Source organism: Coturnix japonica, chromosome 5 (genome assembly GCF_054131305.1).
Source record: "Coturnix japonica strain WE chromosome 5, WE-NBRP24, whole genome shotgun sequence".
NCBI classification, from domain to species: Eukaryota; Metazoa; Chordata; class Aves; order Galliformes; family Phasianidae; genus Coturnix; species Coturnix japonica.
Genome location: NC_140667.1, coordinates 40,536,839 through 40,564,764, shown reverse-complemented (window position 1 = coordinate 40,564,764; position 27,926 = coordinate 40,536,839). Strand labels below are relative to the sequence as shown.

The following is a 27,926-nucleotide window of genomic DNA, read 5'->3' as shown; positions in this document are numbered from 1 at the left end:
TGGTCATATCAAGGTCGTGTCAGTCCAGAAGAGACTTTAGTCATTACCTGCTCGTGCGGAGGTCTCCGGTAATCACCCAAAGCCCACCGGGTCCGGCCGGTTGCAAGGGGGGAAAGTAGCAGAACAGCTGGGCTCCGGCATGGTAGTTTTTTAAGGATCACCACCAAGGTCTCTGCTTTCCATAGCTGCCGATTATCACCATCGCCCAAGGGTTCTTTCAAGGAAAGGAGGAAGGAAATATACTTCCCAAGCCTCTGTCCAGCCGGTCGTTTGACCCTGAAACCGCCGATGACCGAGGAACCCCCTCCGCAACGTTAAACGCCCGTAATTTCCCTCTGCTTCTCCCCCGGCGGCTCCGGCGCACCGCCACCGCGCGATCTTATCGCCGCGTGATCATTATTCACCGGTGACAAGCGGAGATGCGGAGCTCCTAAGTGAGGGTGACGGATTTCAAACGCGGTGCTGCGGCGTGCACAGCCTCAAGACATATTCTTCCTCAAACTTTGCCTAGCAAGCAAGTCAGCGTCTTAACCCTTTGCATCCCTGCTTGTCGCACGGGCACCACTTATTTGCTGGGGGGCACTTCATTACATGTCATTTTCTGTTCTTGAATTGAAACAAATCTGAACCACCAAGTCTGGAGAGCAGTTGGAGAGCTAAATACTTCTGTGGTTAGAGACTGGAAAAATCCTCCCGGCAAAGCAGTCCCTGTGGGACTCACCTTTGTCACCAGGTTTGGTATGCAAAACGCCACATGCATCATACGGAATTAATACAGAACTGCATTTTGTTCAGCTTGATGTGGTTAAAACTCCGTATCTGAAAGCACTATTTCACTCAGACCTTCAGCTCTATCTCCTTTACAGGTTATCAATAACAGCAGAGCAAGCGAGAAAGGAGCTTATTTCTGTGGGGGATTATTTAAAGAAAACAACAGCAACAACAACAACAAAAACCTTTTTGATGCATGCACTTTGTAGTCAGAAGAAATATTTACCACTAGCAAACTTCAGCATGCCAGAACAGGTTTCCTCCGAAGCAGAGGAGAGCCCTAAAAAGAGGGAAAACAACAAGAAGGGAAAAAAATAAAAATGAAATAAAATAAAAAATGCATGTGCAGTTCAAAGCTGTAATGAGGTGCATGAAAGCTTTCCAAAGTCAGTGCCATCAGCTCAGAGGAGCCTGATGTCAAGACGATATTGTAGTACTGTAACATGGAGACATAGGGAGGATACAAGGTAATGTGCAAGGTCCTTTAGGTTTGTAATATTAATTTATATATGTTTTCTCTAAGTTGCAATGTTTGCTACCTTTCCTTGCCTCCCCCTCCCTAAATAAATAAATAAATAAATACCGCACCAGTATACATTTATACTCATTTACACATCGTATTTATAGTAAAGGGTGGTATGAGGGCTGATCCCACTCAGACCCCATTGAGGTTCCCAGGCCGGCGGGCGGTGCCGCCCAAATGCTCGGTGAGCTCTGCGGGCTGCACGTCCCGAGGCGCGGCCCAGGTGGCAGCAGAGCACAACTCTCGGCATGGAGCCGCAGCTGGGAAAATTTCCCCCATTTTCTCCCTTGGGCACGCTCTGTTTAAACTGTTTCCCCCGCCCCCTTCCCTCAATTATTAATCTTAGTTATAGTCTGGTTGCTTGGGCTTCATTTTTTTTATTTTTTTTATTTTTTTTTCCCTGCTGTAACTGTGTGAAACATTTATTTATTTATTACCGAACTGCTTTGCAGGGTTGAAAGGCTGTAAACTGAAAGGAAAATGTAGTATTTTCTTTAAATTATCTTTGATTATACAAAATAGCTAGCCTGGAGTGATGGCCTACTGATCCATGATGCAACCTCTCTTGTTTTAAAGCGGATGTGAAATAATTATGAAAATGTGTCTTCTTTATAAATGTCCTTTATTTTTTATAATTGTTATTTTTTTCCTTCCAGATATAATGCTAGAATCAGTGTTGCAGCTTGCAAGACAAAAAGTAAAAGTAGCTGGTAACAATTCGGTGACTGGGAGGCTGGTCTAAAATACACTGAATATTCTTTCTGTTTTTATCAATAATGGCATTTTTTTTTTTTATTGGGCTTTAAATTCATGCAGCTGACAGAAGAAAAAAAAATACAATGTGAATTCATCATCAATTTTTTGTAAAATCAATTATTTTAAAAAGTCTTTGAGGAAGTGGAGAGCAGAAGAAACAGAAGCTGGGGGAGGGCAAGGAGGAGAGGAGTTGCCTTTAGAATGGCAGACTAATGCGTTATTAAGATCTATTCTGTCTTGAATTCTACATGAGTTGAAGGGCTGAATATGTTCTTTTCCCTCTTAATGAAACAAATGAAGAATTTGACTAGAATTACATTGAACTATAGAACCCCTCTCCTCCAACAGCTTTTCTCTGAGTTTTCAAGTCTATAGTGAGATTAAGATGAAAATATCAAATGGATTCTGAAGCACACTTTTGAAATATAACTCAAGTGGTAGTTTTCTGCCATTTTGAAATGTAGTGAGTAGAGCCTGATTCAAAATAAAATTAATAATAAAACAAAAATATACCATTTAACTTTTCCCTATCTCATCTCTTCCTTTCCACCTCCTTTCACTTTAGCCCACTGTTACTTTCTGGTTTTTCCATAGTAAGGTATAACCTTGTAACACTGTCTATAATTTCTTGAGATGTAACACTTCATAGATTTAACCTACAAAAGGCATTCCTTTCTTCTTTCCAAGGGATTTCTGCATTTAGCTTTTGACAGTATCTTGACAAACTATTTCTAATGGCTGCCTATGGCCATCCTTTGCTCCCTTGTTCCAGGACACAGGGATCTGAGCGTTTAGTAGATTCTTAAAATTACTGGTTTTAAATACTTAGTCTTTAATACTGAGCAAGAAGATTGAAAGTGTTCTGTTTGCAATTTCTTTATCAAGTTGATGGACATAAGAACATAAACTGGTCAAAATCTAATGAAAATAATTCTTTTTGCTTTGTCGGTTGTGGTAGGGATTTAATATTATTATTGGCTTTTTTTTTTTTTTTTTTTTTTTTTTTCTTATTCCCTGCCAAACACTTTAGAGAGTCAAATCAAATTGTGTTCAAAATGTTCCACTCAGATGCCGTCTGATGGCAGCCATGTTTGAAGACAATAGATGAGTAGGCAGGACTGAAATACAAAAGTATTATATTATTTTTGAAAAAATAAAAAAAAGAATCTTTTTTGTTGCACTTTTGTAATCAAAGAAAACCATGACAAATCACATTGCATATTGTACTGCCTCATTTTAAGTAAAAATTCTGCAGGAAAGAAAAAATTCTACTAATAAATCACTGATAGAACATCTTAATTTTCATGCTATAAACACTTGCACAGATATGGATTAATTCAGACAGCCATTAATTGTATCTGATCAAACTGGAGTAATTTGGATGGCTAAATCACAGTGGATGTAAGAAGCATGTTCTTATGCATTATTATTATTCTTTTTTCTCTGCTTATTTGTTTGTTCTTAATGCATGCAAAATACAAGGGAAAAAATGGAAGGACAAGAAAAGGGACTGGCTGAAATTAATACACAGTCAAAAGAGTTTATTTATGATGGGCCTAGCTACTTACTAAGCTGATGAGAGTAGAAAGCATATATTAAAATCTTGTGAATAGCATTGAAGTGGTCCAGGTAAGCTATTTCTTTAACAATTTCTAAGCAAAATCATGAAGGTCTTTTTGTTATCATTGCCAGTTTTTAAAATGATTTTTATTTATTTTTTTTTTCCTCTGGTTTTGTTTCTGAGCATTTACCTTTTAGGAAAAAATAGTAGATGCTTTGGTCAGCAGTACTCTAGTTGAATTACATAGAACTAAAAATCCACCTCAGTGGCATTACATTAATTATATTTGTTGTTATGCATTCACCCACCTTCTTTCATTTTAAGTGAAGGAGGCTAGAAGGCAGACTATCAATCTGCTCTAGAAAAAGCATCACTTTCTGATTGCAAGGCCATCTGCCCTGTCTCACAAAGGATATCAAGATCTCACACTTTCTGAAATTCTGTAAGTTTTTGTATTATCAATGGGATGGTTGCAGTTAGTGCAGTGTCCCTCTGAATGATCTGGGAGTTTTCTTTCAGCTCGATAAATATGAAAGAACAGTTAATAAAATTATGAGTATTTATAGAATTTAGGTGGGAAAAAATAACTTAAAAACAATTTTATACAACAACAATAATAATAATATAGATCCCTAAGCCTCATACCATGGCTTTTATAGCTATATTTATTGTTTTCCATGAACCAAATCACAAAAGACTAGCAAACCATTTCTACAACATTAAAAAAATCCTTGAGCTCTACCTGCTAAATCTTGTTAACCATCTTTCAATTCCAGTACAAGTTAATTAAATGCAATAGGATACAAAGAAGAATGTGGATTTTCTGTTGCAATTTATTGACTTTTACTTTTTCTGGACTAATCCCTTGATTACTATAAGTAGGTAATGCACCTTTGTGAAGCTGTTTCTAATCCTTTCTGTTTATTTTAGAACATACCACTATAAAAGTGACACGTAAGAAAGAAAATTGTTTTCTATTAAGTAAAGAAGAAAGTATAAAGACACTACCCTGACCATTAAGCTTGACATGAATGAACAATGTGCATTTGTGTCTTGGAAGACCAATAATGTCCTGGACTGCATTAACAGAGAGGTGGCCACAGGGAGAGAGAAGGGATTGTCCCCTTCTGTTCTGCCTTTGTGCGGCCCCATCTGGAATTCTCTGTCCAGGCCTCGGTCCCCCAACACAAGAAGGCTGTGGAGCTGTTGGAGCAGGTCCTGAGAAGGGCTATGAAGATTCTCAGTGGGCCGAAGTGCCTCACCTGTGAAGACAGGCTGAGGGAGCTGGGTTTGTTCAGCTTGGAGAAGTAAAGGCTCAGTGGAAAACTCATTGCAGCCTACAGTACTTAAAGGAAGTTAATAATTGGGAGGGAGACAGAATTTTCTATGGTTTGATAGTGTTAGGAGGAGGAATGGTTTTAAACTAAAAGAGATGAAATTTAAATTAGATGTTAGGAGGAAATTTTTTACATATATGGTGATGAAGCACTAGAACAGGTTGCCCAGAGAAACTGAGGAATGTCCCATCCCTGGAGGTGTTCAAGGATGGGTAGGGCCCCAGGCAGTCTGATCTAGTGGATGGCAACCCTGCCCATGACAGGCAGGTTGGAAATGAATAATCTTTACAATCCTCTCCAACCCAAGCCATTCTATAATTTTATGGTTCTATGACTTTTCTACGATTCTATGATCAAGGGTCAAGAATTAGAGGCTACATAATTATACCTTCAAACTCAGAAATGACTGAGTAAGAACCTCTACATGCTGCTCAGCCAGAAAATCCACTTGAGAGCAGAAGAGTGTGGTACAAAATGTTCACCTGAAAGGAAAGTGGAACCAAAAAACAGCCAATCCTAAGTACAGGCAGAATGTTTGGGCAGATTGCATCTGTTTTGAATCCTGATAAATTAGCAGTAAGCTTTCAGGTTTTTGGGGCAGTGAAAATAGCTTGTGAAACCATTTGTTTTGCTCTTCTTCAGTGCAAAGCACCCACATTACAGGTTTGTGGACTGAGGGGGATAGAAGTGTTGTCACAACAGTCAGCAGCTCTTCATCTGTTTTGAAGCATGGGGAACTACCTTCAATTTTTTATTTTATTTTAATTTTTGTTGTTGTTGTTCTAGAGTTATTATTAACATTAATGAAAGGGATATTATGCTACTTAAATGTTCTTTATAAACAGAAGGGCATTGCCTTCTAGACTTAGGGGAAGCCTTGGTGGAGACAAAAGGATGAGTGGTAAGATCTGCTGAAGTAGTGAAAGGTTCAGCACTCATTTGATTAACCATTGCCTGCTGGCAGAGAAATAGATGTGTTTTAGGGGGGGGTGCATGCTATGTGAAATACAGCAGAAATACACTGCTGACAAGTAAGAAGCTACTTACTAAATTGATGCTGTGAAGAATATTTAGTCACTGTTACCAAATGATTTGTTCCTAATTTTATTCCCATATTGCAGCAAAACTCAGCGAGTCTCTAGATTAATTGCACTAACAGGATTCTTAAGGAACCTGTCTGGTGGGAAAATACATATGTATATAGAATGGTATCAAGATTGAAAATTTAGTGTGATTTTAATTTAGGTAAGAGTACCTGTAAGGAAATACTACTTCTTTTCTTTTGTCTTGTTGTTCTTATTTTATTTATTTTGCAGTCTTTGCATTTCTCAAGACCTTGAATATTCTCTAGAGAATGAGATATAGCTTAGTATCTCAGCTATATCAGCTTCATATATTCTTTTCAGCCTGCAAGACAGAGTTGGTCATTTTGTAAAAATATAACAGCTTTATGCAAATTAGCACATGGGAAGGCTTTTGTGGATCACATAATAATTTTTTTTCAACTATCTTGCTGAATTTATAATTGAGTCTTTTCAGTCTGCATCTTTGTCACCTTTGTCTCAAATGGAGCCTTCCCCAAATCACAATGAGTTTTCTCCTCTGATAATGTTTCTTCCCTGTTGGTGACTAATTTCACTTGAAAGAAGCCATAAGCTTGTTTAGTTAAACACTCCACACATACAATGTGCTTGGTAGAGTAGTTATTAAGGAAAGTCAGGAATATACCCCAAGGATAAATGCAACTTTTTACTTGTGTCATAAAATGTTCTTCCTTTCTGTGCCTCAGGCAAAAATAATGCTATAAAATTCAACTGTTTTTTGGTAGGGTTAGAGAACACAACAAAATTCTCCCTGGAGACAATCAAGCAGTTTGAGTGTATAATAATTTATTGGTGACTTTTAGTAGGCCCCCAAAATATGAGTTAGGAAGAGTTTTCAGGAATTTACTCCTCCATTTAATTTCTTAAGTATAACCATGGTTGTCAACATTCATTCAGCAGGGGGAAAGATTTCTACAGTCCTAAAGCCAAGCTGGATTTTCACTATAGGAACATCTTTGGAGCTTTCTTCATGCATTTATTTGACATAATTAGACTCAATCACTGTTGAAAAAGTAGGCTTATTGCATTGTCATCATTCTTGGTGTCAGACTTGCTATCAGATATTGGTATTGTTTGTCTTGGTATCCCTGTGATTATTGTTTTATTGCTAGATTTATTGTCAGGTAGCCACTAAAGCAGGATGGTTCCACTGGAAGGATGAGCTAGATGGCCAGGGTGACTTTAGGCGAGCAGTTCCCTCACCCAGGCCCACAGTGGGATGTTGAATGGATGGAGCTGGGTCAAGACAAGGTCCATTACCAGTACCAGATGGAGCAAGGTTGTCAGTGAGGCTCAGGATCCACCCAGAAGACAAGACTGGAGACAAATCTGGGGATGTATGTCCAGGATCTATTCAGAATACAGGACTAAGAGACCTGCATACTTCTAGCAGTGCTCAGGTCTGGGAATCAGCCTTGAGGTAACACAGAGCCTCTCCCCTGGAGCCAGGGGTGGGTGGGAACTCACTTTTCTCAGTAATCCTCATTATGGTACATGAAACTGAATAGTCTTACAGAGGTATTACCATTTTGGGAAGGTAGATATTTTAACATCCCTGCTTGATCAGTGAATTCAAATAGTCAAAACTTTCAACAATGCAAATCCTCAAACTAAAAAAAAGAGTTCACCACTAAGCAAGCATGCTCTAAGATGGCATAAGTGAATACTGAGCTGTGTTTATGTCACAAGATATCACAGCTAAGGAGTGTAGTGCAGCATATGAGCACTATTCAGGATTGACAGTTGATAATATTAACCCATTTGACAGCTCCTATGACATTTGTTCTTGGAGACATGGGAGCACATACTTTGGGAATCTCTCCTCTAATTGTTCTAAAACTGGGCATGAAATTGCTTCATATGAATTGGATTACTATTATAAATCTGGTTATTCATAGAAATTCTCTGAGAGAAAAGTGGCCTAAACGTGGGTCCTCTATTCTATTACATTCACTGCATATCTTTCTATGCAATGAATGAAAGAATTTTAACAGGTATGTCATCACTCTATGACCTGGTCATCGCATGCCGTGACACATCAGAGAAATGTGAAAAACCACCTGGCCAACTGTTCAAGTTACACATCTTGATTAAAAAGTTATGGATTAAGAATTCTAAGTCAGGGAAACTGATGATCATTTTCTAGTTGTGTGCTCAGCAAGACACCTTGTATTCAATAGTACATTATTAAAGAAATTCTCTTTTGTTTCTCACTATTTTTCTAAACGATATTTTATGATGCATGCATATACTAATCCACAGATATACACAACTGGGTGATTAAGACTCATTAAGTGCATTGGTTTGTCTTCCTTTTGTTACTTACCAGTCATTAGTGATGCACAGTGACATGCCTCCCAATTTTTTCATCTGTTTTCGTCTATATTCCTCATATTTTATCATGAACAAAGAGTAGTCCTATGTCATGAAGGCTTATCAAAGTCATGATTATATTTCACTCATCTGCACTGAACTGTCTATCATCTGTTAGCATTTTGAATGCTCTGTATATCTTTCTGCACTTGTATTCATTCTTCCTCATTATTTATTCTTCCTCAACCATGTATTATTGCTGGTTACTGCTTTCTGATTTTGCAGACTAGCAGTTCCAACTCAGATATGTCAGCATTGCTTTTTTCCCTGTTTAGTAATCATATTAAAAAGCAGTGCTTATATTTTAAATGGTAGTGTTTATCTGAGCCCAGCGTGTTAAAATAAAAAAAGATAAATCTCAAGATCAGGCAGCTGTCATATCCCACATCTGTCTACACAGTTTTTTAGTGTATATTTTATGTTCTGGACTCTGTCTTGAACATAAAACTCAAAATGGTTAAATATTCCTATTTTTAAGTAATTTCTTTTCTAAAATCATTAGCAGATAATAAGTAGATTGCTAGCCAGGAGTAAGTAAGGACTGTTACTGCTGGCTTTTATACTTTCTTATTTTTATTTATGCATAATGTTTTATTTATTTTACATTATTTCCTTGTATTTTCCTTCTCATCTGTCATTTTATGCTTTTCTTTTTGATTCTTGTGCTGCAATATGACTGTTTCATCATTTGTCACATCTTATTTTTAAAGAAAATCTTATAGCAAGTCTGCCTTTCCTTATATATGCTCTATTTGACAAAATTAGATTCCAAAAGATGAATTGCAGCTTAAGCAAAGGAACTGAATTTTAAAGACCTTCTTAGAAATAAATAAATAGATATCAAAATCATTAATTATGCACTATACCAGCACTGTATTTTTAACTGTAAAATGAGACAAATTAGCATACAGCACTGAATTCTTTATCTGTAAAATGGGACAAATAAGCATAATTTCCTTCACAAGGAAATCATTCTTTGGAGTTAGTGAAAGTTACCAGACAGAAGTTTTCTGTAGAATGATAACATAGTATACACTTTATTCTTAAGATGTTTTATAGAAAATTAAATTTGCATGGGTTTGTTTGCTTTTGCTTTCTACAGAGATTAATACAGATCTAAATGTGGTGTGATAACATCATCCTGTCTGATTTCAGAGATCCAAGAACTTCACTAAAGTTGAGGTCAACAAAGCACTTCTTAGTGTTTAGTAATTCTTTAAACTAGAACTAGTAGTAGGTGACAAGAAATACTCTGAGACTAGCTTTGCTTTTGTATCTACCTGCAATTCATTAAATCAGAAACTTCTGATGATGCATGCAAACTATTAAATAGCGTAAGAGCAGATAAGAGCAGATGCCTGTTCAAACACCAGATGGAGGAAGAACTTTTTACTGGAATGGGCCCAGTAGCATTTTAGGACACACATTCCAACCATGATACAACAGAACAACCACTCTTTGATGTTAAATAAAAGTCAAGGTTGCATGCTTGATTTCCTTTTTTAATATTGTATTTTGTGAAAAGAATGGTTTGTTATTCTTTTCTGGCATAGATAGGCATCTTCATTCATGTATAGTATAGTGCATAAACATGTGTATGCTAAAAGAAATGTGTTAGTATGGCCAGGGATATGCGTGTATTGGAAAAATTATTAAGCCAAATTAAAAATTCTTATAACTTGTTTCCCTGTGTTATCCTGGTGTAATCAGTGCATTTTGGATTAAGCAGGTTGTAGCTTTCAAATAACAGATCAGATACTTTCTACTTACACCCCTCACTCTTCCAAGTTTTCTTTCAGACTCAAATAACAAAAATGATGTCAGTCTGATTATCTTTTTGTTTTCCTCCTGTTTCTGGTTTAAGATCAGTAGTTATTATCATCTCAATTAATGATATCCTGTCTTAAAACATGGATGGCTTTATAAATGATACAAAAATACTGATATTTTCTGAGAAGGCCAAAACTGTGCTGCCTTCTCTTATGGATTTCTATAAAGCAGACAAAAATTGTCCACACTGATTTCATTTTCAGTTTCAGATGTGCCTGTTACCAGTTGACGTACTTTAGCTTCCAAATCTCAGAAAAGGTTGAAAGCAACTATATGTTTTAGCCCTTATAAAAACATTCAGATGAGTGCAACATGCAATATTTTTGGCAATGGTAAGAAGAAGTTGCATTTGCTAAGTTGCTACTGTGATCTTAGATGATCCATTAACAGTCTGATTGCTTGTGTACTTACTGGAAGCTTATGTACTTTTCTGAAAGTCTGTAATAATATTCAGGTTCAGCATTATTTTTAAAAAGTATTTTTGACTTTCATCTGAAGAGTAAATAGAATTTTAAAAATGTGAATATGTGAAATATGTGATATACACAAATAGAGAAATGTAGTGATGTGACTTCGATGGCTTAAGAGATCATTTTTTGGCCTGTTGAGTGAATAAAATGCATTTCTTAAAGCATCTCAATAGCACTTTCACATTATTAAGGGAAATGATCTAATTACTACAAAGGCTGTTTAAATGAATTTCCTGTTTATATTTATCTGAAAGACTCAAGCTGTTTGAGGGGAAAAAAAAAAAAAGTCTTGAAAGTCATCAGCAAGGCTTTAATTTTGTTTGGTTACTTAATTAAAGATAAACAGAATTTTAAGACCATTCACACTCAAAAACCAAAATGCAGCAAAGCCGAAGAGAAAGAGGTATATTAGAAGGAAATTCAGTAAGCCAGAGATCTAAAGATTTATGAAATACAGCTCTGATGGGCAGAGGTATTAAGAAGTGTGTGATCAGTGTGTTTGGCTTGGCTGACATAAATGTCTTTGACATAGTTATTCCAAAATGTGCTGTGACTGAAATAATGTATTTTCCTTGGTGGAAAATTAACATGAATCAGAAGTGGAAAAGTACAGTATATTTAGAATAGTATGCAATAACTCTTCTAATACTTTGCCCATCTTATTGCGGGGGGTACCTGGACATTCAGGACAAAATCCTTGATGAGACAACTTGACACCTAGGACAATTCTTCTCTCCTAGAAGTTTCTTACCCACTGTGCCCCTTTACTCCAGTCCAACACACTGCTGAAAGCAGGATCTGTTTGTTGTCAGAGGAGGTTACTCAGGGCTTTATCCTCTGATGCCTTGAAAATATCCAAGGATTGAGACCTCTGGGCAACCTGTTTTATCCTGACTGTTCTCACAGTTTTTCTTTATGTCTTTTGAATTCCTCTTCACTTTGTGCCTGTTGTCTCTTATCCTCTCACAACACACACCACTGTGACAACATTGGCTCCATCTTCTCAGCATCTTTCTTGAAAGTGTCCAGTCCTCCCAAAGCCCTCTTCCAGGATGAAAAAGTCCTGGTCTCTCAGCTTTTCCTCACAGGGCGAATGTTCTACCCTCTCTGTCTGGATGGCCTCCGGATGAACTCACTCCTGTTTGTCAGTGTCTTTACTACTATACAAAGTAGGCCCAAATTGGACAGCATAGCATAACAAGTTCTGTATAAAGGAGAATAAACACTTTCTTCAATCCCCTCTGTATTTTTTGTGCCTACCTATTTAGTGCATTCTCCTATTGGTTCTTGCGCACTGAAAAATTACATCGAGCTTGCTGCTCGCCAGGGCTCCCAAAGCTTTCCATGGAGTTGCCTGCAAACAATCATTTCCCAGAATGTAATGCTGCAAGGGGCTCTGCTTCCCATGTGTGGAACTTTGCATTTACCTTTGCAGAACTTTGCATTTGTCTTTGCTTAGTTTAACAAGTTTCCTGTTGGCCCTCTTCCTCCAGCAGCTCTGTGTTCCTCTGGATGACAACTTTGCTATCAGCTATATAATCTGGTTACATCCCCTGTTTGGTGTCATTTGCAAACTTGAAGAAGAGGTACTTAATTTCCTTATTTGGGTTACTGTTAATGATATTAAACTAGGTAGCTACATACATGACATTAGTGTTTCAAAAAATCAAATCATTGAGTCTTCCTTTCTGTCTCAGAAACCCACAGTCTCTAATTTAAATATTCTTAATTCTTACTAGTTAATTAGATTTGGGCCAAGAGCAAATCCATGAACTGTACTGTAACACCAGAAAATGTCTTTATTTCACTGAATATGTTGCATGAATGAAGACTGAAAGATTTTGTCAAATACACGGTTCATAATATTCGGCAGGGATTCAAGAGAAGTGTTTCAAGAAAAGATCTGGTTCAGCAAATGCATAAAAGCAAGTCTTTTGATTTTCATAGCTGTACAGTATAGTGCTGGCAGGGTGAGTTGGTGTATAATTATTTCTAAGAATGAATTCTATTAAAGTCGACATAAAAGATCTGTGAGAAAATATGAACTCTAAACTGTAAGTGCTATATTCTAAGGATTGTCATTATTCTGAAGCCTTAAAATAAATAAATGTTTCCAGAAACAAACACAGGCTATTCAGTTGCCAAACTCTTTTGTCTTCTTAAGTGTCCCTTTGAAAGCATTGAATTCAGCATTTAGCACTTGGCATCTAATTAATTTGTTATCATGGAGGAAGTCACAAAGCAATGCAAATCCTCATTCCCACAAGTACCAGAATTTGTTTTTAAAACTGTGGAGGCAGAGTGCTAATAATAACAGGTTTCTCAGCTTAAAATACTATTTCCCTTCTAGCTTCAGATCATACCTTAAGAAAGCCTTCCCCCAAGCTTAGCAAAAAAATAAAAATTAAAACTTCTAAGCAAAATATAATCCTGATGATTTTTTTTTCTGTTATAATATTAAAACATACTGTTCTTTTATTCTGCTTTGAAAAAATCTTTATATCTTTTTTTTTTTTTATCTCATTAAGGTAATTGAGGTAATATTCCAAAGAAGATGAATCAAGAAGTTCACCTGTTTTTTCTGCTTGACTTCCAAGTGCCAATTATTTTAACTGGAGTGATGGAGAGAGAGTTCTATTATTTACCTTTTCAAAGTGCAGGACAAACTTCACTTCTACTGAGTAGGCTCATCAGATTTACATTATCATTTAATTAAATGTTTGTAGCAATAATTAACCTCAAGAGTAAGTAATTTGGTATTAAATATATTTCACTGTTTCTAAATAGTAGCTTACTAAGTCTGAAAAGCTATTCATTTCCTGTTAGTTTTGCTACAAACTTTATCAACCATTCACTTAAATGCATATTCTACTGTAAAATTGACAGTGAATCAGAATGACATTTAACAATAGAGATTTCACCACATCACTGAAAACAGAAAACAAATTTCTCTGGAATTCTTTTCTTTTCAGTGATATCCCAAAATTGAGATATGAAAAAAATATAAAAATTTAAAAAAAAAAAGGAAAAAGAAAGAAAGAAAGAAAGAAAGAAAAAGAAAGAAAGAAAGAGAAATAAAAATAAAGAAAGAAAAAAAGAAAGAAAGAAAAAAAGATTTATTTAATGTCTTCATGTTTTTCCTATATTTTTGACATGCTTAAACAGTTTTATTTGTGTCTCAATTTGAGTTCAGTAATGTTTGAAGTAAGAATGTAGGAGCTTCCATTAGCTTTGATGAAATGCATTGATAACCTCTATACATACGTTTCACAACTTTCCTCCTCCAAACTATTGATTTATTACTGTTTTTTTTTTTTTTACAAACCTATGAACTTAGTCCAGAGGTGATGTGTAAACTGTGTAATTCAGACTCCTTTATGCTCAGTTAGATACCTTAAGACCTATTTGAACTTGCTTACTGAAGTCAGTGAAATGGAGTGTAAGTTGATGTGATTTAAATGTGGAATTGAAATGCTGGAAGAAGGCATTAGTTATAGGAGGAAATAATTTTTTTTATGGGCACTGTCTTATATTCAGCTTGCTACACCTCTGTCACTCTGAGTAAACACATTTGCATTTGCCTGCTTAAGCTACTGTACTTTCAGTAAGAATTTCTGTGCCAAAGTCAGAGATGATACTTAAGTAGTGTTAGAAGTTGTGTTCTGAGGAGTATGAAGTTCATAAATATCTAAGTAAAGTCTCTGGTTCACATTTCATTCTGCAGTTACCTTTAATGACTGAAAAAAATTCTTATGTGAGATACTTGCTCTGTCTTCTATTGGGAAGGGTTCTGCATGCAGTACACCCAACACATTATGCCCTGGTGACTTGTTTGACAAGCTGGCAGGTAAAAAGCAAACTGTCAACTCTGGGATAAGAATATGCACCTGGCAGTTACCACATCATTGCTGTGATTTCATACTCTAACTTACCCTGTTGTAAGTTGCTCTTTTGCCAAGTGAGCTATGTAAAGCCTTGTCAGGTCCCAGAATTATACCACTTGAAACACATCTCTTAAAGTGCTACCAGTATCAAGGCAACTCCTCCAGGATTAAGAAACATAAATCTATTAATCTCAACTTCTACCTTGAAAAACTCTATTGATAATGTAACAATTTTAATTATTTGTCTTAACTAAAATACTTATCCTTTCACGAATGAAGTATTCAAGTTTAAAATGAATCTGAAGCATGATGAAGATATGTGGATAAAAAGGGAAGGAAGAAGAGATGTGAACAAACATAGTTAAGCCTTTGAGAAGACTTTGATATGGACTCCTATGTAAAGTTATTTAGTATATGTCAGATAAAGTGTGAAAAACAAACCAGAATATTCTATTCTGATTTTGTATGCTGGCAAAATCAGACAAACATGTTCTGGTAAAAAAACTAAAACTAAATAACTTACGGGCATCAGATAAATCCACCTTGACACAGAGTAAAATAGGAGTTCAGAAGTTCATCTTTCCTGTGAAAAGAAGCCCAGAAAGTCCATCATGAGGAATTTACTCCCTTGATCTAGAAAATCTTGGTCTTTCTCCTGTTGCATTTAAATAATTTTCTTGGAACATTTTGGTATGAAATTTTGCAGGAATTTTTCATTCCTGTTTGGCAGACTTTGGAAAGTTAAATATGAGAATACAGCATTCATCAAATTTAAAAGCTATTTTCCAGCACCTTAATGTCCCCACATTGTCACTGGATACAATCAACATTCAACTATTTTTTTTCAACAGAATCACTGCCACTGTTGTCACCATTGTATGGGAAGAAAAGTAGACCTGGATAACTTTAAACAGTTTTACCAATGTTAGCCTTTGTATGATTAAATGAGGCATTTTTTTTCCCAAGCATAGTTCTTACATTTAAGCAGTTCCTGTACACTACATGTATATGAGCAGTTCCCATATATGTGTAAATTGTGCAGTACTGGCCAAGTTCACTTGTTAGTTCCAACCAAACTGTTTGTTGTGTAGTTTCATACTGAGTAGTTTTTTAAAGCTGCATATTTGTCTTTAACAAATAATAGGTCACATTGTTATTTTCAAATGTACCTCACCTTGCAAAAGTGGTATTGCATATTTAGGTTTTGGAATATATTATGAAATTTGATCCATGTGGTTCATATGTTGATGAACCTTCTAATTACTATTTGTATTCTTTTGTTTTGAAGAGCAGATTGGACTGCAAAGTTCATAGGATGTATATTCTGATTTGATGTAACAAAGTCACATTAAAGCCAAGGATCCATATTCTCACGATTGAATGATTGTATCCTCACTGAAGTAGAAGATTGGCTCCAGATTGTTGAAAGTGTGAAATGAGAACAGGATCTTCCCCTAACATGCATTGCTGTGAATCTTAACACCATACATATGCCCAAAATCTGAAGTGATTCATATCTATATTTGGCTTTGGAAGCATATGACATTTGAATGAGAATTTTTCTCAACGACAAAAAATTAAAAGTAGTTGATAAAGATATCTAATTGTCAACGGTTTACAGGCTGGTTCAGCCTGGTTCTGTGATTAGCGGGGAGGAGGGATTTCGCAAAATCTGTACCTCCAGAGAAGGGAAAGAGGGGACACCAAAAAATTAAAAACAGTGGCAACAATCTGAGGAGAAACAAACTAATTTTACTAAATATGGTATCGGAACCCAAGATAACACACTATAATACAATATAATTAGAACTGAAGCTAATAAATAAAATGTAATGAGAGAGTATCTGAAAGCTGTAGGCCTTACAGTAATACTGAAGTGATGTGCGCAGTCAAGATGGGCAGCAGTGAGGTGAGGAGAAGGAGAAGAGAGTGAAGAATAGCACTGAAGAGCCCCATCAGGTGACCTTGCCAGGAGTTATATCTCCTCTCTGGCCGCAAAGCCCCCTGGGGAATGCAGTTCTTCTCTTACAAGCAGGTAAGTAACTGGAGCATTAACACTTTAACTCCTGGTGCACTACATGATGTTATGATACCAGTAACCAAAAATCATAAAACCATGACACTAATGCAGAGCAAAATTGGATAGAAATGGCCTATAAGTGAATTAATGAGCAGTTGATTGATTCATTAGTAATTTATGTCTTGATCTTTATAGCAAGAACAACTACTCTGGATTTTATGATGATAGCTGCACTGAAAATAGCACCTTCCCTGATCACTGTCAGGTCTCTATTGGGTCAAGTTTTTACTGTTGTGCTCTTCAAACAAATTCACTTTTAAAATTACAAACTAAGAAAAATGAATCCTCAGCATTAATGTCAATGTTACACCTCACCAACTGTATTTCTGCTTCATCTGAAAGTAACCGTTGGTATTATTACAAGATATGTATGCTGAATTAATGATGTTCAGAAAGACTAGATCAGAGCTACAGCAAGCCAGGAAGAGAAGTCTTTTATGTTCTGATCTAATCTGTTGGGAGTGATCAGCTCTCTAATGGAATGCTCGTAGGGTAGAAATCCTGACTGAAATCTTTAATTGAAGAAAGAAAGACTCTGTATTTCAATGCTGGTGAAATAATTAATGTAGCTATCATATCCTCAGATTCCTCCTCCCCACATTCTATCCTTTGTATATTTTGGGCTTGAATCCATTCCACTCATGTCCTTGCTCAAACTTCTGTTTTTTAACCTCTGAAATACCAAGAAACAAAGGAAGGCCAGGTACTCTTAAGAAAAGCACAGACACATTCCTGGAGTGCTTTCCAGTTTGTTTTCTCTTTCACTTGTAGTATCATCATAGTATCTACTTGAAAGATACGACATGGTGCTTAGGAAATAAACATATTCTATGCACGTGAACATAACCCAATTAAATCTCCATGTAGGTTTTTTTTTTTTTTCTTTTTTTCAATTGGACATGCACAATGTCCATGCACATTTTTTTTTTGTTTTTTTTTTAATTAATTTTTTATTAATCAATCAATCAATCTTTATTAATGCAATAAAGCATTGCTTTATTGAGGAGAATGAGAAGAAACAGTCAAATTTCATCAAAGCACTTCTGGCAAAAGATCCAGACATATATGGTATCATAGATAAATCTTTTGATTCCCTGCCAGGACTTTAGTTTCCCAGCAAGCAGAGAATGCTGCTGCTTAGTCCTCTCCACAGTGAGGACCATGTGATCTTTAGCTATACTATCTACTGAATAAAACTGGGTAGGATTCAGTCTAAATTCAAATCTGAATCTAACTTAGATGTAGAGTAGCAGTTGGACTAATGATCTCTGGATTATCTTTCTGTCCTAAATTACTGCACATTTATTTATTTATTATTTAGTTCCACATTGCTGGGCTTATGACTGAAGTTGAAACTTGTTTCTAATGGAAAATACAAAACTGAACAACTGTAATAAGGAGTAATAACTTCCTTAAATTAAATCAATAACTGAATGAATCGGTAGGTGACTACAATCTACAAAACACAGATAAACCATTTCATATTATAACCTTAAACCTCATCTAAACCTTGGGATTCCTTCTAAAGGCAATAGGTGAGCTAGCCAGGTAAAGCAGATCAAAAGCCACAGTTCAGACTTAAGGAACCATAGACCACAGTCTGACTATTTTTGTGTCTCAAAAGGAACTTCTGTCTAACAGCATTGCATGAAAACACTGCTAACCATTTGCTCAGTGCTTTCACTGTTTGCAGAATGCATCCTGGACAAATGGCATCTCTCTTCCCTGCTTTGACTGCTTAGGTAGACTTAAAAGAGCTAAAGTGAAAGACAGTGGGTATTTTTTTATTATTTTTTTTAATGTCGTATATCCATTAGTTTACATTTTGATTTTATTTGAAGTCTGACTATTGTATCTTGGTACTTTATGAGCTGTCTCAAAAAGACAAAAGGATAAGTGTGAAACTTGTACCAAGGACAGAAGGGGAAAGCAGCTAGCACAAGGCATATGGTGTGGCAGGAACAGCTGCACTAAAAGTCTTTTTTATTTGGGATAGAGTTGGTGAGAAATAACTCATGGAGGGATGGTGGAAGTATGAAGAGCTACCACATTGTTGCAGCAATGGCCTTTATGGTTTCTTTTTGAATACTGGCCTGCGCTAGTCTTTTCAACAGTGTTTGCATCTCTGAAAACTAAAAAATAATAATAATAATAAATAAATAAATAAATAAAAGGACAAATTCCAGGATTAAGTTAGAAATACATATATAAAGAATCTTTAAGTAATTTCTGAAGACTCCACACATTCATGAAACCCCTATAAAAAGGTCCACCTCTGTGTCCAGTGTATTTTTCATGTTTTCTTTTTTTTCTGCTGAGTACATTAAATTGGCATAATGACATATATAAAAAAGGTGATAGCAAATATCAACTTATCAGAGGCCTCAGGAGAGACAGATGCTTTTATTCAACACGTTTGTATAAATAATTTCAACTGCTTTTTTCAGCTTCCCTGTCTCTCATATAGCTCTAGTTACTCTCACCTGTCAGAAAAGGTCTTCTATGAATCACCCTCATGAATAGCACTTGCATGCATTTAGCGTTGTCAGATATTTTAGTAACTAATGAGATTGTAATTTCATTATTGTGATCACAAAAACATGGTGATCTGTGACTTAGAAAAATACAGTAGGGATAGATTTAACAGTTATTTAAAAGGGTGAATTCTGAATGTTTTCTGCTGCTTCACTGCTTTTCTGTTCCTAGAGTGGCATGGATTTCCTGGGAAAATCCTTGATCCTTAGAGACCAGATCATGTGATTTCATTATACATATCTCCTCTCTAAACCAAGAAGTTCTGATCCACTTGCTGTTGATGTCAGTTTATTCTCAGGAGAATTGTTGCTTCACTGTGTTGTTGTTCAAATTATTTCTCACTTTACTCTTCCTCTAAGGTTCTTTGGGATAACTATATTATGAGCTAGTGAACAAAAACTACTTTTTCATCACTAATAGACAAATTCTTAACTAAATATTGTCAGAAATAATGATCAATTTGCCTGAAATTGCAGTACAAAAACGATGGGACAGTAGGATAAGGTTCCAGACATTTTATAGCATATTTCTATTTCAGTAGGCTATTGATTATGATGACAGAAAGGGCAAGATCAAGTCTTTCTTATCTCTTGAAGAGAAATTGTGTTAAAACATGTAATCTTAATATAACTTTGAGGAAATATATATTCACACATCTGACTCAATGTAACTTTGTTCCTTTTCCCTTTAATTTTCTTGCAAAGTCCTGAAAACAAAACAAAACATAGGAAAGATAATTCAGGACCTTTTAAATGTTGGAGGAGCAGGGTTTCTTCAGTATTAAATTTCTTTGTTATTAATAGGGGAATTCTAACTCTTTGGTGAACTGGGCCTGTGAAATGGAAACAAGAAGTTCCTTTGATTGGTAATGATAATTCACAAGTTATTTTTAGCCTGAATACCAATGCTGTAAGTACAGACTTAGGACCTTAGTGATTCAATAAATTAAGGCATGTCAGCCCAATTTATAGCTTTTTTAATAGCTTTTCTAAGAATTTGCAGCCATGTAATATTCAGAGTGCTGCATATTATTGTGCAGCATATCAGTGCATTGTTACATATCAGTGTAAAGTATGTTCACTTAAACAGAAAGCATGAAGCACTGTACCAGGTACCAGTCATCCTTACTTCCTTTTTCCAAGATCCAGATTTAAAGCCTTCCTTGACAGAGTTATCAATGTTCTTTTCTCCTAAGGAAATGAAATTGCGCTTATCAGATTTCCTTCAATTTTACATAACTAGAACTCTGGGAGAGGCTTTTTTTTCTGTATTCTTTGATACTGGTGTATTGGCTTCACGAGGTTACCTTCTAATTTGCAGTGATTTCAATGAGAAGAGATACAGGTCTGTCATGCTGGTGATTTATATGAACAACTCCTTGTTCCATATGCAACACTGGTATAACTTTTGATGGGAAAGAATTCACAGTACCTGACCTATTTATCATGCTTTTTTGTTCCATTTCTTGAGATAAAAGTGTTGTATAGATAATCACAGACAGCAGAATATGCATGCTTGGTTACTGTGTCACTTTTGGTTAATCACGAAGAAAAATCATTTCTAATCATCTAGCCTTTAACTTAATAACACTTTTGATAAATTACTTGTGTACAGTAGGTTATCAAACCCGAACATTAAAGACTTCAGTTTGACACTGCACACTAAAAAAAAGGCCAAAATTACAATTTTTTATCCGGAGTAAAAAAAAAATAAAAAATCATGACAGTCTAAGAACCCACACTAATGATTCAGAAAAAGATTTTAGATCAGTTCTAAGGAATTTAAAGATATACTTGAAGCAGAACTGTTCATTTCAATGTTTCAGATCCATTTACCACTGAGTTTTAGTGCCCTCTATAGATCACTGTTCTGTAATTAATTGCATGACACCATTAAGAAAGTCTTTCTTATTTATTTATTCTTATTTATTTATTTATTTATTAAATTATTAATCTATCCTGTTTCTTATACCTTTTTGACTTTTACTCCTGCTACAGCTGTTGCACTTAAAAATATGTCAGTGACAACAGGTTTGACAGCCTCTGGGGCAGTGAGACATTGAGCAGGAGAAAACATCCTCAGCACATTCATAGTCAGTAGGGATAGTGGCATGAATAGCAGTGACATATATTCCTGTCAGCTAAGAGTGACTCAGTGTAAAGTGACTGCAGCCATACTTTCCCTCACAGCAAAGGAAGGAAGGGCTGAAGAAATGTTCACTAGGTAGCTAGCTGAAAGATTACGATGATTTCCAATTTATAAAATAAGAATCCATTCAGAGTACTTTGCAGATGGACCTGCTCCTCATTTCTGTTACTTTTATGGTGTAAAGATATCTTACCATGACTGTATACATAATTTATTTTAACTTTATAGTCTTTTGTGCTGCCAGAACATTGTGCTGAGACTTCAGTATAAATAAAATCTAAGTGCCAGCATGTATCATTAAAGCTTTCATTGGGCTAAATTAGAAATCCTCCTCTCAAGAAAGGAGATGATGGAAACAAAACCACTTAACAGGGTAACCCTAACAGCTCAAGGGAAATACTTTGTTCAGTTTCTCTATGGCTCAAGCATGTCCTGATTTTATGCGTATGTGCACATGCAAGTGCAAGCCTACCTGCTCCTTGTACATTTAAGTATAACAGCTGCTGAGTCCCAGGTACAAAAAGACCCTCCAAGGAAATAGCATTAATGTAATTGTATCTGGCCCTTATCTTAGGGAAAGGTAGGGAGATGTATGCTATAATCTGGTGGCAGGCACAGGAGAGTAGCTATCTTTTTGGAGGTCAGAACCTGTGGAGTAGGTATCTAGCAGTTGTTTCAGTCTCTCCTAATTTTTAAAAACAAAAATGCAATTCTCATTTCAGTTTGCATTCCAGTGTGCTCCATTTTTCCTGCTGCAAAGTTAATAATCCTTGGTAGCTGAATGAAGCCGAGCACTTACCATGTTTATTATCCCTATTAAACCACACCACCAAATGTGACCAAACATTCTGAGGTTATGAGAAAAAGCACATTTTCATTCTGATTGAACACAAGAACAGCGTGGTAAAAAATTATTTTCACAAGTTTGTTTTGTTACAGGTAACCTATTTAAAGCTGATGGGTGAAAGGCTCATAGATACGTGTCTGGAAAAGAATCAGTATCTGTGTTTGCAATGGAGTGCATTAGCCCAAACTCCTGTCTTGTGTTCCCATAGTCAAGTCATATCTTACAGAGCTGAGCTGGTGATGAATGCACTATGGAATTTGCTTTACAAAACAAATATTTGACTTCCTACAGATCATTGAAGACTTGATAAAACTCAGAAGTGTCACCTAACAAATTTCCTTTTCTAATCAAAGAGGTTTTTATTTCTTTCATCTAACTATAAAATTGTAAATGCTATTTATCTTCAAAAATCTTTCAAAAAACAGGCCTCCACAGAATCATGGTGCTCAGAAGACTTTGTAAGAGAAGTTTCCATAAAAATTATCAGTTATTTCAAATACAGAAATTACATATCCTATTAGTCAAGAAGGCCACTGTTTCTTTTTTGCTTTCACATGTGGAGTGATGAGCTAATGCTGAAGGCAAAAGGCCAGGAAGGGTAAATGATACAGACAGCTCGGCAACCCCAGCACTGCTTGCTGGCATGCAAGCCTGTGGAACAGATTCCAGAGTGGGGAAGGGCAGTCTGGGAGCCAAGTGTGTTCTTAAGTGGATGAGATAGGGTGGTAGATAGTTCCCTTCCATCAAAGGCATGGGAATGTCCACATGAGCTAATAATTTGCCCGGCTCCAATCTCAAAAGGAGGAGATTGAAGAGCATAGGAGTCATTCAGAACATGATGAGAGTGGGATTTTTGTTGTTGCTGATGTTTACAATTCTTCTGAGAGCTGAAGGCTTTCCTATATTTGAGTAGAAGAGCAAAGACAACATAGATGCCGAAAAATATATCCAATTATGAAGATGGTAGGGAAAAAAATGTCTGAAAATATCAGTTTGAAGGAGGTGGATTTTACCTGCTATTCTTCCTGATTTTTTTTGTTAATTGGCCAGAAGTATTACCTACGTCATTTTTTATTCCTCATTTAAATATAGGAAGTTTTCAGTATGACAGAACTTTTTTTGTTTTTTTCTTTTTTAATTAAAATCTTATAGATTCAAATTTGAAATATTTTGTGCCAAAGTCCCTGCGTCACTCCTCCCCAGAAAGTAAAGAAGGGTATTTGAAAGTGTTAAAACATTGCACTTTAATATATAGAAGACACAAGACAGAAAAGATACAAATGTGGGGTAATTAGACAGATCTAAATAAGCATTATTTGCTTAGAGACAGCATAGTTGTATGCAATGACTATTCATTGCTTCTTTGAACACGAGGCAATGGAAATCAAGTTTTGAGACAGTAGATTCAAACCAAATAAAATGACTTTTTTTTCTGCATGACAAAGTATAAATCTGCAGAACTTGTTGCTACAATATGTTGTCAATGCCAAAAATTTACATAAATTGCAAAACTCATTCAGCAGACTCAGAAAAGAGTAAGCCATCAAAGGCTAATAAATATGAAATAAAACCTGCTAATCAGGAGCACCATGAACTTCTGCTCAGAGAAAGTTCATAGAGAATACTGGGAAAGTAACTGTATAATAAAAATTTCTGCATTTATATACTGTTCTGTAGTTGACTTCACTCTTCTAACATCTTTAGTCAGAACAGAAAATTTTTTGTTATACCAAGATAAATTATTCTTTTTTTCTGGAAATAAAAAAAATCTGAAAAAAAAACCCAAACAAACATCAAAAAAGTATAGCTAAACTAAATATTTTAATAGCCATAAAGGATGTTTGTCAGATTATTTGACTTAAAATAAAAGAAAGAAAGAATAATATAAAAAGGTGAATTATCTATTTATATGGCAGAAAATCTTATACCTCTCCCACACCTATTCGTATATACTCGCAGTTGTTATTTGAAAGAACATACTGTTGGGTAGGATACTAAACATATAATTATATTAAATATATAGGTATTAAAGTAGTAAAACAGAATGAATAACATAGTACCATAGTAACATAGTATATAAGTAAAGCTTATTTTATTAGACTATGTTTAAAATGAAATTTTATTATTATTTTTGGATCATCTCCACTGAAAAGATTAAAGAGTTCCTTGCTGTTTCTGTGATCTTTTACCTTCTGATTCTTTTGCTGTCTTGCTTGCCTCAGTCAATTTTTCTAACTACTACTAGCTAGTTCTCTTAAAGAGCAACTTGTAAGAACTGTTTTTTAACAAACAAACAAAAGTAATTATTTATTATGCTCTGCTCTGCAATGAAACGATTTCTGCTTTTTTCATCTAATAATTCTATCTCCTTCAAATTCTTTGTAAGCAAAAATCTGGCTTTTCTTGTGTATGGTTTACACAGAAAAGGGACATCTGAGCCTAACCAAATATACAATAATAAAACCTAAAAAGAAAACAAATTTAAAAGAACAAATCTTCCAAGTGTGAGTAGCAAAACTGAGTTTATTACTCCTAAATATAATGTAATAATTGTGCAAATTCACTTTCACATTATTGAATCTCAAAAGTTTTAACATCAATTTTAGGATGATTACGACTTCTAATTCAGGAAATTCTGATGTTACATGGGAAGAGATTTTTTTGGTTAAACCTATTGAATCTAAATAAAGTTTAGCTGTGAAAATCAGACAAGCTTTTATACACAGACCTTTATGTGGATTTGAAAACAAAAACAAAAACAAAAAACACCTTTCTTTTCTGTATCTCTTTTTTTCATGGTCTCCACTCCTTTCAATGACAAATATTTCCTCTTCTTACAAAAATTTTTACAGAAACTTTCTAGTCTTCTGGCCTTTAACAATCATATCTATGATGTCAGTATTATAATAAAGAGATCCTGAAGGACTATCAGACTGAAAAGTGACTAAGAAGAAGCCAGAGACATCATTATTTATTTGGGGATAGATATCCATCTGTAAATGATATGTAGAAGAAGTGATGATCTAGCAAGGTCAGAACTGGATCTGCTTGCTCTAAACAGCTGGAAAAACACAGGTGAAGTGTGTATGGTGTAGTATCATTCTCTGTGATAGGAAAATCCAGCATATCATGGGAGTGATGAATGACTATGATTTGTCAGACTGGTCCTTCTGCAATACAGTTTGACTATTTGAATTTACTCAGTGTTTGAGATAAGGAAAGACTTTGACTCTTTCCAAAATTCCTTAAGAAACCAGACTCCTGAACTGCAAACAGATGACATAAGCAGTAATGGTCAATAATTCAGAAGTTTATCTCTTATGTACAAGTCAGTGGGTGTTTAATAATTGATTTTATTAAAATAAGAATTAAGCTCCTGGATTTAAGATTAATTTTTAACTAATGTACAAAAATAAATGTATCATTAATTTGCTGCTACTGTGTTTTATGTCGCAACTCTGATACCATGTTTTGCTGTTGCAGAGAACTCAGTTCAGCAGCCCTTTATTCTCCAAGCTGCTTGAAATCAACTGATGCTTAAGTCTGCTTAAAATAGCAAAAATACCAATAGCTTAAATCCCATGCAGGGCATAGAGATGTGAGTTCTTAATGTGCTCATTATTGGCCCACTTTTTATTTAAGAACAAAACAAGGATTGAGTAATACTCTTTCAAAGCATAATCTGTTTGTTTACCTAGGGCTTTGTGTAAGAAAGCCATGTTGCTTCATGGGCTCTCTGTGAACTTACAATTGAGTACAAAACCCAGGGTCAAATTCTGAATGTTCTCTTCCTGAAGTTTTCAACTTTTTGGAGTCAAAAGTCACGCATTATTGGACTACAGTCTAGTAATGTGACATTCAGCTTGCATCCGGTTTCCTTCCATTAAGGAAAACATCTCTGTTTGGTAAATATACCAATCTTCTATTTGCTTGGAAGTACTGGACTAAATCATACAGACTGAAATTTTGTTAAATATCTTGCAGAAGCATGTAGTGTCTGGCAGTCTTTTATTTATCTGTGTCAACCACAGACTCATTTTAAGTATAATACTACAGCAATAAATACAGAGGGATGATTTTTATTATGATGAACTTGTTTAGCATTACTATGTCAAGTTAAGGTATATTTTAACTGTAAAGCACCAAATTACCAAATTAAATTATGGTTCCAATATGGTTAAGTTAGAATGTGTTTACTAAGATAAAAATTTTACTAAATTATACAAGCTTTTGTATTTTTTTCTGTTAATTTTAGAATGTTTCTGCTATATATGAACGGATAGAAAAACAATAGCCAATGTATGTCCATAACATATAGACGAAACTGAACACATATGCTTCACTTTTAATTTAAAAATAAAGCAGCTTACATACATCCTGTTGTGTATTATTTTAGCTGATAACATACAGACTTAACTTTGCATGAAAAAGCAAATACAGCTGCACATCAAGTCATAAGTCTACACTCAGAGATGAATAAAAAAATATTTTAGTTATTTCAGTGGGCTTTCAGTTAGATCCGGGGTATATCTCTGGAGATATACATTTCAACTACAAAAGTAGATAAAAAAAATAATGGCAAAATACATCATTTTTAAGTTTGACTATTTTGTTTTCACTTAATAACTAAACTGGACTGGTTTTCTTCAGGAAGCTTTTACAGCTTCATTTTCATTGCAGTAAAAGAAGTATAAAATATTTTAAACTTTTTTTTTTTTTTTTTCCCTCCTTGCATAATTTTACCAAAGAGTTTGATCTTTCATAGGTGGTTTCAATTAAGTTAAAGTACTACATTCAATTTGGATAAAACATTAATTTGGAACAATCATGTTTATAAGTTCAAATGAACAGAATGAACAGAAGGAATGCCTCTTTGCATCTTGATATTATTTTAACTTGAACAAATTTCATTGTTGACATTTGATTTTATTACAGGCTGAAGTTCAAATTACAGACGTGAAGGAATATTTGTTTCCAGTTTAAACTTTTTTTGTCTTAGTACAGCTGTCAAGTCATGAAAAAAATGTCAGATCACACAAATGACAGTTTTAAATAGAAAAAAATATTTTATAAAACAGTTAAATTTCATTTGTCTTAACTTCAAAGAAGAATGAGTTATTTCAAATTTGCAAAGTCTCTAGCAATCAATTTTGTATCTGATTTGTAAAAGCAAGCTGAAGCAAGTAATTTCCTGTTCTTGTTCACTGTAAACTGATCCCCATGTTTCACAAATCACCAGAGATATTAGGTTCTAATTTGAAATGCTTGATGAAGAAAGAACATTTTTTTCCCGCTTGTCTCTTTTGCCTTATAACCTGGTACTGGACAAAGAAATATCAAGGAACCATTCCGCTGAAATGTGTGATTCTGTCTAAACTAGGATTCTTATAACAGGTATAATTTGGAAAGTCTCACTTTGAGAAAAATAATTACAACAATGTTAAAATATCTTATTTTACCATTTTCAGAACAGTCAGTTTTTGCTTTTGAACTTAACATTTTCTTTATCATTTTCTTCTTTCATGTTCTGTTTCTTACATATTTTATCACACTTCATAAATTTACAATTCTTTGAAAATTTGATTAGCTAATGTAATCTTTCTTTTGCCCCTGCTAAAACCTTTCTTCTGGCATGGTTTGGAATGTGAGTTGTTGTATGTTGGAAATTCTTCACAAAACCAAATTTCTAGCTCCTACACATCTCTAAA

General features: G+C 35.1%; 1 protein-coding gene and 1 long non-coding RNA gene across 2 annotated transcripts in view; one reads left to right on the top strand and one right to left on the bottom strand.

Moving 5' to 3' along the window:
- The window catches only part of FLRT2 (fibronectin leucine rich transmembrane protein 2), a 61,761-nt gene extending 61,569 nt beyond the window's left edge, over positions 1 to 192 (bottom strand). Inside the window, exon 1 of the mRNA XM_085549318.1 lies at positions 48 to 192. The gene's annotated coding sequence lies outside the window, so the exon portion shown is untranslated. The remainder of the gene's footprint in view (positions 1 to 47) is intronic.
- LOC146760773 (uncharacterized) overlaps positions 1 to 26,937 on the top strand; it is a 68,993-nt gene extending 42,056 nt beyond the window's left edge. Inside the window, exons 2-3 of the long non-coding RNA XR_014946754.1 lie at positions 186 to 12,310; positions 13,253 to 26,937. This is a non-coding gene — a long non-coding RNA (uncharacterized LOC146760773). The remainder of the gene's footprint in view (positions 1 to 185; positions 12,311 to 13,252) is intronic.
- The last annotated feature ends 989 nt before the right edge of the window (positions 26,938 to 27,926 follow it).